The sequence below is a fragment of the Curcuma longa genome, chromosome 8 (assembly GCF_044706935.1).
Source record: "Curcuma longa cultivar G26 ecotype Majalengka, Jawa Barat chromosome 8, ITB_CL_G26_1.1, whole genome shotgun sequence".
Taxonomy (NCBI): Eukaryota; Viridiplantae; Streptophyta; class Magnoliopsida; order Zingiberales; family Zingiberaceae; genus Curcuma; species Curcuma longa.
In genome coordinates, this window is record NC_133868.1 from 335,610 (window position 1) to 350,251 (window position 14,642).

The 14,642-nt window shown below is 40.3% G+C and overlaps 1 protein-coding gene and 4 pseudogenes across 1 annotated transcript in view; 3 read left to right on the forward strand and 2 right to left on the reverse strand.

The window, feature by feature from the left end:
- LOC141833700 (ycf20-like protein) overlaps positions 1-14,642 on the forward strand; it is a 51,445-nt gene that overhangs the window by 11,907 nt on the left and 24,896 nt on the right. The window lies entirely within an intron of this gene.
- Positions 79-2,482, reverse strand: LOC141833357 (small ribosomal subunit protein eS7-like; annotated as a pseudogene).
- LOC141833099 (uncharacterized) lies at positions 5,818-8,774 on the reverse strand (annotated as a pseudogene).
- LOC141833100 (uncharacterized) lies at positions 9,246-11,106 on the forward strand (annotated as a pseudogene).
- LOC141833101 (uncharacterized) lies at positions 11,162-12,585 on the forward strand (annotated as a pseudogene).

Consider the following 14,642-nt stretch of genomic DNA (forward strand, 5'->3'; position numbering starts at 1 on the left):
CCATACAAAATACTCAATGCCAGTATATTGACTGTCATTACACCTCAAACAAGATAATAATCAAGGAACAAGAAAACATGGGGAATCCAAAAGATTACTACATAGATAAGATGACGAATCAGATAACTTGACAAGTTTTCAGGTTCAGAAGTTGATAGCTAAAATGTATATTTTTTGGAGGAAAAAAAGGCAAAATAGATGTCCAAACACGAATTCTAAATTAAGCAATACCGGATGATAAAATCTTCTTGACGTCAGAGTTTCCTCTGCATAAACTACCTGTTTTATGCATAAAATCTCTTCAAATGTGGTGAAGACTTATGCACTCTCTGTCATTGGGTACTCGAAGACAGCGTCCTTTCCGCAGATCTTGCGGTAGACACCTGAAAATGTCTCCAGCTTGTATTCCGTGTTGTTGCGCTCCTTTGGGTCCAGGAAAATCTAGTACAAGATAACTCATCTTGGGATAAACTGAATAAAGAAACATCTCATTCAAGCAACTATAATACAAAAAAATTAAGATTCCAAACAAGTCGAGGGAAGAACATTTTGAAATGCTATTGCTATTGACCTATTTGCATACCCTCCACTGTCAGTAATTAGTATGAAATCCAACTTGAGAAAACAAGGTGATATACAGTCAATAAAACTAACAAGAGACCAATAGCATTTTGTTCTGGTTGATCCAGCTACAGAATTGGCATCCATTGGGAGAGACCCATACAAGATAATCAACCGACAAGTCAAAAAGACTAGTTTTCAGGGTTTTATAACAAGTATAGTTTTTTAATATGGTTTTTTGAATATGATTGTGAATTGTTTCCAGAAACTAACATTAGTAAAGGAAAAAAAAAACATTAACACAAGAAGATCCAGGCCAAACAAACATAAGAATCAATGACCTCAAGGAACTGACCTTTATTATCTAGAGCCATCCAAACGATATCTTATACGCTTCCCAACAATCTCAGCAGGGAACACAACATCCTCTAAGATTGCATCATGAACTGCAGTGAGTGTACGACTACGAGGGCGCACAACAGCAGAGCCTTTCTTTGGAGGTTTTAATATCCTTCTTGTTGCAATAAGAACCACATCCTATTCAAAGAAATTTAACAAATCAAAATGATGACAACCATGAGAAAGAAGACATAAAAAAATTGTATAAATGAACATCTACAAAGAACCAAGATGAAGAAAGTGATCTAATGCTTAGATTATCAAATACAACTAGAAATAAATATACAATCAATGAAGGTGGATAATTATTGGTATAGAAAAGCAACAAGTTTTTCTCAGATGAAGAACCCAAACAATTCAAGAGCCTAATTATTATTTTTTGTCCAGGCACAGATCATGATTCCAAAAATCTCAGGCGATATATAATGATGAAAGTATTATAAAATCAATCTTCAAACTACCAAATGATAAATTCACTTTTCTTTCATAGTTGGTGTTTACCATCAATCAATGTTTCTAAGAAAGAGATGACTATTCTAACTTGATGGTTAGGTAACAGTTGGAATGATAATGAGAGAGGAACCTAAGTATCCACATACAGGATCATAGAAATCAGAACCCTCATCTTTCCTATACCATATCCTTAGCCCATGGGACATGATAGGTTGAATGCTGTCGAATAGTAAGAAAATGAGAAAGAAATTTAAATGAATAGTAGACAAATTACTAAGGAACAAGAAAATAGTGTGTGCGCGCACTAAACATGGCATCTAGACCAATATACCCATATGCAGAAACTACCTAATTTTTCTTTTTTAAAAAATTTTCCCATCAATTTGTATACTAACAAAGACAGTATACTTTGGCCCAATACCCATACTAATAAGGACTTGTAAGAAGATCATTCACACACAAAATTTCTATATAAGAAATATTTCAGTTCTCACAGAAGCATCCGTAAGGTGTATTCATCAGAAGCATAGTTGAGTGCATATGGCATCATTTATTTCTTTAAAATTTTTAAAGATGAGAAAGAAAGAAAGAAAAAACTGAATCCTCACCTTTCCACTAAATTTCTTCTCCAATTCTTTAAACCAGCCTCACATGAATTTTCTTAAAAGCTTTCCGTAGCCTGTAAGGAACATGAATAACAACAGCTTTCCTATTGCCTGCAATATCTATTTGACTGCATGATAGAGCAAACATCAGGATTAAATAATTCAGAAATCAGCTGTCTTTGAACATACAAATACATAATAACATTTGGATATACTTACACTGCTGAATTAATATATAGGTCTTTCAAATCACTCTTCAGCTCCTGATTACCATTTTCTAAATCGAAAAAGGCCTGGAGGCATACTCAGCCAATCAGCACCTAAATTAAATGCAACAAGGATCATCAAACTCACATGTATCTTTACCTGAGCAACAGTGTCTTCAAACTCTGTTGGTTCCAATCCCTTTTCCTTTTGGATTTTCTTCCTTGCGGTAAACATTTTGGTTGCTTATTGCTTATCCTATCACAAAGAATATACTAAATATCAAATTTAAGGCAAAACAAATAACATTTAATACTGTTAAGGTGACATTTCAATTGCAGATAGAGTGGTTTTCCGAGCTACTATTTAAATTAAGCAGCAAGATTGTAGCTTGAAAATACATCAATTAAACACTTTCACGCTAAATTGCCTAGAACTAAATTTTTGATATTGATTGTCCAGACATTTCAAGAAGCTAAAATGAATCACAATGTTAAAAGTTCAATTCAACCGTGCATTGCTAGTCCACTATGCGTGGCATGAAAAGTCAGTCCAGTGCAATTAAGCTTCAAACGACCTGTTCAATTCCGTTAATAGATTAAAAAAAAGCTGTTCGTTCTTACAGATAAACAAAACGTAGTGATCCGGATAGTTATCACCCATCCAAAAGGATAAGGACGACGACCAAGTCCCCAAACTTGGCCCCCTAAATCCTGCACATTAATGCACAAGACCGTCGGATGAAGATCGGCAAATCTGAACCATTGGATATTCGAAAACCTTCAAAGATTATCCTTACCACATTAATAGCGCATCAATAGCCAATCACACGCGCCGATCTCCATAGATGATGCTCCGCCTAATACTATATAAACCCCGCAGGTATGAAGAAAAAAAGGGGGCTCCCTCCTCTCTCTCTATTTCTTTCTCATTTTTATTCCTTTCCTTCTTTCTCTGTGCTAACTTGAGCGTCGGAGTGGCTTGCCGGTATCCCCCGGCACCATTCTAACCCTCTTCTTTATTGCTTTTCAGGTCCCTCATCTCCCCGGCGATTTCCTTCGAGGAGCGTGCACATCAGCAGTTCTGAACCGGTAGATGAACCGTCCACGGCGAATTGGCCGAAACACAATGGCGCCGTCTGTGGGAACACTGAGCCGAGACGCTGGATGGTTACACCGGAAGAACTAGTAATAATCACAGCTCCGTCGAAAAGAAAAGGCTGATTCATCTCCGCCGCGCCTTCTTCCTTCTCATCCGCTGAGATGCTCACCGCGAACGGGGACTCCGCCAGGGCTGGCGACTCCTCCTCCTCCTTAGGCGTGGTGAGATGCTCATCAACTTCATGCCCACCGTGGCTGGTGTCTCGATTGTGGAGGCACGGGCTTCCTGAAGGTCGCCGGCGTGCACAAGCCAACATCGCTGCGCGTCGGCGATGATGAGTTCGGCCGCATGCTAGTAGGTATCCTCCGTGACAAAACCAACAACGTCTCCGGCACCATCACTCGCTAGCGTTCGTCACCCTCCGCGTCGACGGGCGAGCGCATGTTCTATCGAAACGTTCCCCACAGAGGGAAAAACAAAGGAAACCCCGCAAAGGTCTGGTTAGTTTTTTTCCCCACCAGCAGCTTCAATCTCCCTCCTCTTCCTCCTTCCCCTTCGGTTCTAATTTTCGCTCCTATTTTCGGCACACCTCTCTCTATCCGGTGATCCGGCGATTGCTCTGCATGTGATCATCCTTGTCGGTCGGAGGATCTCCGAGGAGAGAAGACCCTCGAGCCCGCCATGGAGGAGGCCAAGCCACTCGAGGCAGCCGAGCTCGTGGTTGCTTGGGACGGCTCACCAACGGGCGAGTCCGCCGCAGCAGGGGTGGCGCCGCTGACACCCTCAGACGGCTCCTCCACGGTGCTTCGGATTCAGCAGGTGCGACACGAACGGATTAGCAATTTCCAGAGGTGGCAATCGCAGATGCTACCAGCGTGAAGGTGGGGCATAGGCGGTGGCAGGAGCAGGCTTGCAGGCAGCGGCAGAGAGCAGAGCCTGAAGGTGATGGCCAATTTTGAGATGATGATGAATCAGAAACGGCAGTGGTATCAAATCAAAGCAAAGCTAGAGTATTACACGTTCTACTACTCCTTTTTGCCTGACAGCACCTTTTCTTTTTTGATATATGTTAATCCTGATAATATTTGGATATATGTTAATCCTTATGATATTGGGGTGGATTCGTGGTGATGGATCATAATCTTGGGTGCATCCATGGTTGTGGATCATAATCATGGGGTTATGTTCTCCTACAATCCTAACCTCCGGTTGCCGCTGTGACTGTCCGTGGTAGCAAGACAGATCCGGACCATCTAGGATCGACCCAACATCATCAAGATGAGCGATGTTGAGCTCGAGTTTCTCACCGGCAAGATAAGTCATTTCTTTCTCATCACTTAATTTATGTTTTACAACATCATCATTCGATAGTTAATATATTTAGTAGATGGAATATTTTTTCTATCTACGCTCAAATCTGTATGAATATATCTAGCATGATTATCTTCTGACCAAGTTAGTGGATGCATATATCTAGAGAGCTGCAATTAAAATTTTTATTCATTTTTCTATGAGAATTTCATCACTTCCTATATGTTTCGGCTTTTCATTTGCTAGAATCAACCTTAACTAACACGTGAAACAGTCTACTCTTATTTCTATTAGACATGATATTTCTATTTCTATTTTTATTAGCCTTCTATTATTAGATCGACTTATACGGCAAAGGCCAAATTATTGGCTAGCTCTTTGGACTAATAACAATGCCCTGTCCGTGCTAGAAAAACCTTACATCTTTGATAACCACAAGCAACAAGACACCTCAGACAATTTTGACCAAATGGTCATCTAGCTTAAAGCTATATTATTCATTTGCATCACATCAAAGGAATACTCTTCTGCTTCTATTGTTTTGGTTGCAGGGAAGGTGCACATCACAGCGAGGGAATCGATCCTCATCAACCAAAGCCGAACTAGGGGCTGCTACAGCCACCATGGTGATGGTTTCTCGTCTCCTCTCTCGATCCCGACAGTTATACGATGACTTTCCGAGCTCAGCGCTCGATGACCTTCCGAGCTCCGCGCTCGATAAACTTCCGAGCTCCGCGCTCGATGACCTTCCGAGCTCGCTCGATGACCGAAAGAGTTAGATTTGAACAATTGTATCCAAGAATCCGTACCTCCCCCAGAAATCTGAATCAATGACACCAGCATTGATAAAAAGATTAAACCGTAAGGCCGCACTAGAACGTGGTGCGATTCTAGCATCCTTCTGAAAATTCCATGCTAATTCCTGTTTTAATAAGACCATGTTGTTGAGGTGATATATGAACCTCTTCATTGAGTAAAAAGATCATATCCAGCTGCTCCAGTTGTTCGATGTTTTGGTATAATTGCTGTCTGTGATAGTCTTTTAATCTTGATGAAAAGGCCTTCCTCTTGAATTCTCTCCTTCTATTCAGTTGTTCTTCTTTCCAGAATACTTCGTAGATACTGGGTATAATCCAATAAACCTTGTATCATTTGGTCTTCTTTTTCATATGGTGGAATGACATCATTCTTTTTCAATACCAGAGTCTTGTTTAAGTAGAATGGCCCACAAGCCGGACATACTGTCATTCTGCATATCACACAATGTAGACGCATACTGTCAGTTGTAATTAACTTGCAAAAAGTGCAACATACGTATCTGCTATCTTCAATAATTTGATTCTCCTCCCAGTTGTGTTGACAATTTTTCATGAATTCACCCATGAAGACTTGACTTCGCCATCCACAGTTTTCAGCACCTAGCATAAAAACTGTTTCATGTACCCATGGTGTATCATCTAATGCCACATTAACATAGTTTGGACCTGTTTCTCCTTCGGAAAATGAACAAATAGCATCAGAATCGTTTTCATTAAGATCTATTGAAAGAACATCATAATCAGAAGGAAGATCAAGCTGGTCCATTACTGCTGCTCTAGCAATATTTCCTGTCTTTCTTTTACAGTCTCTGGCAAAATGTCCTGGTTCTCCACAAATAAAACACTTACATTTCTTTTGTTGGTCTCCCTTTTTCCTTTTGAAAACCCTTATATGAGAATCATGGGGTTTCCCTTTGTATGTTCTAGATTTTCTGAGACCATATTTCTTTTGCTTATTATAATACCCCGGTATTGGTATTTTGCTACAAAAAATGTCTGTACCGCCACTTTCTTGCATATGTCTGCCAAATATTGGTAAGTGAAATGAATTCTAGATGGAATGCCTACCTGATTTGCTGGGTATCTTTCTTTAAAGGCAGCAGCTATTTCCTGCCCTATTAGAGGTGGCATCTTCTTAAATATCTTGTCTGAGAGTTCAGGACTGATAAATGCTCGACCAGTTTTGGCTGCAAGAAATTTGAAGTCATTCAAGTAATTAAAAATATCTTTCATGTTATTGCAAGATAACCTTTCAATATCAATGAAAGCCTGATCCTGCTCCACAGTGGAGCCTTGATAGGGGTCATCTAATAAGATTGACCTTTTGATAGCTGATAAAACATTGTGAGTTTCTCCGGCCATTTGAACAAGAGTTTCATATTCAGCTGCATATGTCATGCGCCACTGTATCCACATTTTCTTTTCAGTTTCACCTAAAAGATTTTCAATAAATTGTACCTTTTGAGCATTATCCAGCCATGTTTTTTGATTTACCAAATTATTGGTAATAGGCTCCCATCAAGATATAACTTTCGGAATATTGCCCAATATCCTCTGGTAAAATTAGAATAGCTCCATCATTTGTTTGAGCTGATGGTAATGTCCATGGCTGATGGTTATATCCACGCGCCTTGAATCTTCCGCTGAACATAGTAGTTGGTTCCCTTGCCTCTGTCCTCACCTGTGCAGGAGGATAATTGACTTGACCCATAAGAGGTTCTTGTGGAGGATTGTACCTGGATATTGCACTGGTACTTGATAAAGCTTTTTCTACAGTTGCTGCTTGCTGCATCATACTTTGCAATATTGGATAATCAAGATTTGCCAACTGCTCTATTAAGGGGGAATCAACTCTCATATGTATTGCTTCTTGTGTAGTCTCTATTGAATTTTCCTGGTTTTGCGGCTGGTTCTGTGACTGGTTTATAAAAGGTAACCATTCATTTGGTTCACCTTCCTCCATTGAGGTGGATTCTTCATTAATTGAAAGATCATTCAGCCTATTTGCTGCTGAATACTCTTCCTCAGCCTGTTCAATTTCTTGAATAGTTTGTTGCCAATATGCTTCTGCTTCAGGACTCTCTTCATCCCATTGGGGTGGGTGTTGCAATTCTTCATCAAGGACTGAAGTTGGAGAATTCACAGGATAATCAGTCTCTAGATTATTGAGGCCCAAGAAATAAGAACTTAAATCTTCTTCACTGTCTTCTCCATAATCAGTGTTGGCTTCATCTTCTTCCCTTGGTAGGTCTTCACCAGGATCATAGTCGGGATCTTCTTCCCAGGGTGTGTCCTCCCATATGCTAGGAAGAGCACATTCTTCTTCTTCACTCTCACTTATCCAACCATAGCAGGGAAATTTTCTTTTTTGTTGAGATCTTGAAATCTCTGACTTTTCCTCCTTTAAGGGTTTTCCTAAATGATCCTTGCTGATTTTTCCTTCTTCATCATCATACCTCCATTCTGGGGGAATATCAATAATTGGTGGAGAAGTTGCTTTAGAGGAATTCTGGAGGGGTGAACATTCCTCATTATCATCCTCCCATCCTGTTGGAATGATAGGGAGGTAATATTCAGGTGGCCTTACTGGTGCAGAATAATCCACATAATAATCATATTTACCACTGGGTTCACCCAGTGTATCCCATATGGGTTTAGGTCTTTGATTATCCTTTGAAATTTTTGGAACATAAGTTGCTGAAAGCATTCCCACAAATTCTTCTTCTCCTTCGTCTCTGATTTCTTCAATATCAAGATTACTCATCCTCCTTGGTTGAGAATGTCTTGCTGATTGATATCCCTGAAAGGATAAAGCAATTGAACCATCTAATGAAGTAGTGGTTCTAACCTTCTGAGGAACTCGAATCTGGTTCATGGATGCTGGCTGCAAAGTCCATCTCATCCCTTGTAATTCTGCTATTGTTCTTGGTGCTGCTGATACTGTATGAATACCTGTACTAGCCAAATAATCTGCAACATTTTGAACATTATACCGAAAACCAGCATGGCTAGTATTAGTCAGTCTCTCAATTAACCCTCTGGTGATCAGTAAATTTGATTCTGCCGTATTCCAACCCTCATATCCATGGGTTTGAATAGCCAGCTCAATATGATGGTAGAAATCTTCAATACTAATTAACATATTTGGAGCAATATATACTAACTGCGTACCTCCTGAAAGATCTACCTCCATTGTTCCGATGATAGATCTGTCATCTGTCCAGCGAGTATCCCTCAATACCACCAAAGCATTGACTCCAGCATTTCTACGATGTAAAGCGTGTATTCTAATCATAACTAACCCAAGATGGATTAGTTGCATACCTTCCCTTCGTAAGGTTGTATAACTTTCTTGATTTATCAGAGGAAGGTTCTGCTGATCCCCTGTGACCAGGATTCTGGTTTCCGAATAATGCTGGTAGACTCTATACTGAAGACATGAAGGCGGGTGTCATGAATAATCCTCCCTCTTCTTATAGTGAAGACTACATTAATGCTCTGGAGGTAACACAGACAATTAGTGCACCTGCTGTTGGATTTATTACTGTTGAGAAAGCCACAAATAGTGACATAAACAGGCAGAATAATACAATTATTGAACTGTTATTAAATCTCAACAAAAAGCTAGATCTTTTGCTAGCAAAACCTGTTGTGTCTGAATCTTCTAAAAAGGTGGAAGCCCTAGCAAAGCAACTTGAAGGACTTAATTTGACACCTGTTAAAAAGAAGAAGGAACCTTTCTACGTCTATCGGGATCCTTTGCAAATATTTAAAGAAGAAAAAGAGAAGCTCAATGGCAACAAGGAGTAGGCCAACTATTGCTGAGGGTGGTAGAATTGAAACTGTTGAACCAGTCACCTCGTCACAAGAAGACCAGATCAGAAGTTACCGAAGAATGGCAAGACTTCGGTATGAAGCTCAAAGAAGATTACATGGTGCAAGAAATGGATCAAGAACTCTGGAGAGTCAACTAAATCCTGAAGCAGAATTGGAGATCTCTCAAAGAAGAAGGGCTTCTTTAGTCCCCGCGGAAACATTATATTCCTCTAACTGGTCAGAACCTCGTCATAGAGTCTACCAGCATTATTCGGAAACCAGAATCCTGGTCACAGGGGGTCAGCAGAACCTTCCTCTGATAAATCAAGAAAGTTATACAACCTTACGAAGGGAAGGTATGCAACTAATCCATCTTGGGTTAGTTATGATTAGAATACACGCTTTACATCGTAGAAATGCTGGAGTCAATGCTTTGGTGGTATTGAGGGATACTCGCTAGACAAATGACAGATCTATCATCGGAATAATGGAGGTAGATCTTTCAGGAGGTACGCAGTTAGTATATATTGCTCCAAATATGTTAATTAGTATTGAAGATTTCTACCATCATATTGAGCTGGCTATTCAAACCCATGGATATGAGGGTTGGAATACGACAGAAATCAAATTTACTGATCACCAGAGGGTTAATTGGGAGACTGACTAATACTAGCCATGTTGGTTTTCGGTATAATGTTCAAAATGTTGCAGATTATTTGGCTAGTACAGGTATTCATGCAGTATCAGCAGCACCAAGAACAATAGCAGAATTACAAGGGATGAGATGGACTTTGCAGCCAGCATCCATGAACCAGATTCGAGTTCCTCAGAAGGTTAGAACCACTACTTTATTAGATGGTTCAATTGCTTTATCCTTTCAGGGATATCAATCAACAAGACATTCTCAACCAAGGAGGATGAGTAATCTTGATATTGAAGAAATCAGAGACGAAGGAGAAGAAGAATTTGTGGGAATGCTTTCAGCAACTTATGTTCCAAAAATTTTAAAGGATAATTAATCAAAGACCTAAACCCATATGGGATACACTGGGTGAACCCAATGGTAAATATGATTATTATGTGGATTATTCTGCACCAGTAAGGCCACCTGAATATTACCTCCCTATCATTCCAACAGGATGGGAGGATGATAATGAGGAATGTTCACCCCTCCAGAATTCCTCTAAAGCAACTTCTCCACCAATTATTGATATTCTCCCAGAATGGAGGTATGATGATGAAGAAGGAAAAATCAGCAAAGATCATTTAGGAAAACCCTTAAAGGAGGAAAAGTCAGAGATTTCAAGATCTCAACAAAAAAGAAAATTTCCCTGCTATGGTTGGATAAGTGAGAGTGAAGAAGAAGAATGTGCTCTTCCTAGCATATGGGAGGACACACCCTGGGAAGAAGATCCCGACTATGATCTTGGTGAAGACCTACCAAGGGAAGAAGATGAAGCCAACATTGATTATGGAGAAGATAGTGAAGAAGATTTAAGTTCTTATTTCTTGGGCCTCAATAATCTAGAGACTGATTATCCTGTGAATTCTCCAACTTCAGTCCTTGATGAAGAATTGCAACACCCACCCCAATGGGATGAAGAGAGTCCTGAAGCAGAAGCATATTGGCAACAAACTATTCAAGAAATTGAACAGGCTGAGGAAGAGTATTCAGCAGCAAATAGGCTGAATGATCTTTCAATTAATGAAGAATCCACCTCAATGGAGGAAGGTGAACCAAATGAATGGTTACCTTTTATAAATCAGTTACAGAACCAGCCGCAAAATCAAGAAAATTCAACAGAGACTACACAAGAAGCAATACATATGGGAGTTGATTCCCCCTTAATAGAGCAGTTGGCAAATCTTGATTATCCAATATTGCAAAGTATGATGCAGCAAGCAGCAACTGTAGAAAAAGCTTTATCAAGTACCAGTGTAATATCCAGGTACAATCCTCCACAAGAACCTCTTATGGGTCAAGTCAATTATCCTCCTGCACAGGTGAGGACAGAGGCAAGGGAACCAACTACTATGTTCAGCGGAAGATTCAAGGCGCGTGGATATAACCATCAGCCATGGACATTACCATCAGCTCAAACAAATGATGGGGCTATTCTAATTTTACCAGAGGATATTGGGCAATATTCCGAAGTTATATCTTGATGGGAGCCTATTACCAATAATTTGGTAAATCAAAAAACATGGCTGGATAATGCTCAAAAGGTACAATTTATTGAAAATCTTTTAGGTGAAACTGAAAAGAAAATGTGGATACAGTGGCGCATGACATATGCAGCTGAATATGAAACTCTTGTTCAAATGGCCGGAGAAACTCACAATGTTTTATCAGCTATCAAAAGGTCAATCTTATTAGATGACCCCTATCAAGGCTCCACTGTGGAGCAGGATCAGGCTTTCATTGATATTGAAAGGTTATCTTGCAATAACATGAAAGATATTTTTAATTACTTGAATGACTTCAAATTTCTTGCAGCCAAAACTGGTCGAGCATTTATCAGTCCTGAACTCTCAGACAAGATATTTAAGAAGATGCCACCTCTGATAGGGCAGGAAATAGCTGCTGCCTTTAAAGAAAGATACCCAGCAAATCAGGTAGGCATTCCATCTAGAATTCATTTCACTTACCAATATTTGGCAGACATATGCAAGAAAGTGGCGGTACAGACATTTTGTAGCAAAATACCAATACCGGGGTATTATAATAAGCAAAAGAAATATGGTCTCAGAAAATCTAGAACATACAAAGGGAAACCCCATGATTCTCATATAAGGGTTTTCAAAAGGAAAAAGGGAGACCAACAAAAGAAATGTAAGTGTTTTATTTGTGGAGAACCAGGACATTTTGCCAGAGACTGTAAAAGAAAGACAGGAAATATTGCTAGAGCAGCAGTAATGGACCAGCTTGATCTTCCTTCTGATTATGATGTTCTTTCAATAGATCTTAATGAAAACGATTCTGATGCTATTTGTTCATTTTCCGAAGGAGAAACAGGTCCAAACTATGTTAATGTGGCATTAGATGATACACCATGGGTACATGAAACAGTTTTTATGCTAGGTGCTGAAAACTGTGGATGGCGAAGTCAAGTCTTCATGGGTGAATTCATGAAAAATTGTCAACACAACTGGGAGGAGAATCAAATTATTGAAGATAGCAGATACGTATGTTGCACTTTTTGCAAGTTAATTACAACTGACAGTATGCGTCTACATTGTGTGATATGCAGAATGACAGTATGTCCGGCTTGTGGGCCATTCTACTTAAACAAGACTCTGGTATTGAAAAAGAATGATGTCATTCCACCATATGAAAAAGAAGACCAAATGATACAAGGTTTATTGGATTATACCCAGTATCTACGAAGTATTCTGGAAAGAAGAACAACTGAATAGAAGGAGAGAATTCAAGAGGAAGGCCTTTTCATCAAGATTAAAAGACTATCATAGACAGCAATTATACCAAAACATCGAACAACTGGAGCAGCTGGATATGATCTTTTTACTGATGAAGAGGTTCATATATCACCTCAACAACATGGTCTTATTAAAACAGGAATTAGCATGGAATTTTCAGAAGGATGCTAGAATCGCACCACGTTCTAGTGCGGCCTTACGGTTTAATCTTTTTATCAATGCTGGTGTCATTGATTCAGATTTCTGGGGGAGGTACGGATTCTTGTATACAATTGTTCAAATCTAACTCTTTCGGTCATCGAGCGCTGAGCTCGGAAGGTCATCGAGCGCGGAGCTCGGAAGTTTATCGAGCGCGGAGCTCGGAAGGTCATCGAGCGCTGAGCTCGGAAAGTCATCGTATAACTGTCGGGATCGAGAGAGGAGACGAGAAACCATCACCATGGTGGCTGTAGCAGCCCCTAGTTCGGCTTTGGTTGATGAGGATCGATTCCCTCGCTGTGATGTGCACCTTCCCTGCAACCAAAACAATAGAAGCAGAAGAGTATTCCTTTGATGTGATGCAAATGAATAATATAGCTTTAAGCTAGATGACCATTTGGTCAAAATTGTCTGAGGTGTCTTGTTGCTTGTGCTTATCAAAGATGTAAGGTTTTTCTAGCACGGACAGGGCATTGTTATTAGTCCAAAGAGCTAGCCAATAATTTGGTGCTCCGCCGTATAAGTCGATCTAATAATAGAAGGCTAATAAAAATAGAAATAGAAATATCATGTCTAATAGAAATAAGAGTAGACTGTTTCACGTGTTAGTTAAGGTTGATTCTAGCAAATGAAAAGCCGAAACATATAGGAAGTGATGAAATTCTCATAGAAAAATGAATAAAAATTTTAATTGCAGCTCTCTAGATATATGCATCCACTAACTTGGTCAGAAGATAATCATGCTAGATATATTCATACAGATTTGAGCGTAGATAGAAAAAATATTCCATCTACTAAATATATTAACTATCGAATGATGATGTTGTAAAACATAAATTAAGTGATGAGAAAGAAATGACTTATCTTGCCGGTGAGAAACTCGAGCTCAACATCGCTCATCTTGATGATGTTGGGTCGATCCTAGATGGTCCGGATCTGTCTTGCTACCACGGACAGTCACAGCGGCAACCGGAGGTTAGGATTGTAGGAGAACATAACCCCATGATTATGATCCACAACCATGGATGCACCCAAGATTATGATCCATCACCACGAATCCACCCCAATATCATAAGGATTAACATATATCCAAATATTATCAGGATTAACATATATCAAAAAAGAAAAGGTGCTGTCAGGCAAAAAGGAGTAGTAGAACGTGTAATACTCTAGCTTTGCTTTGATTTGATACCACTGCCGTTTCTGATTCATCATCATCTCAAAATTGGCCATCACCTTCAGGCTCTGCTCTCTGCCGCTGCCTGCAAGCCTGCTCCTGCCACCGCCTATGCCCCACCTTCACGCTGGTAGCATCTGCGATTGCCACCTCTGGAAATTGCTAATCCGTTCGTGTCGCACCTGCTGAATCCGAAGCACCGTGGAGGAGCCGTCTGAGGGTGTCAGCGGCGCCACCCCTGCTGCGGCGGACTCGCCCGTTGGTGAGCCGTCCCAAGCAACCACGAGCTCGGCTGCCTCGAGTGGCTTGGCCTCCTCCATGGCGGGCTCGAGGGTCTTCTCTCCTCGGAGATCCTCCGACCGACAAGGATGATCACATGCAGAGCAATCGCCGGATCACCGGATAGAGAGAGGTGTGCCGAAAATAGGAGCGAAAATTAGAACCGAAGGGGAAGGAGGAAGAGGAGGGAGATTGAAGCTGCTGGTGGGGAAAAAAACTAACCAGACCTTTGCGGGGTTTCCTTTGTTTTTCCCTCTGTGGGGAACGTTTCGATAGAACATG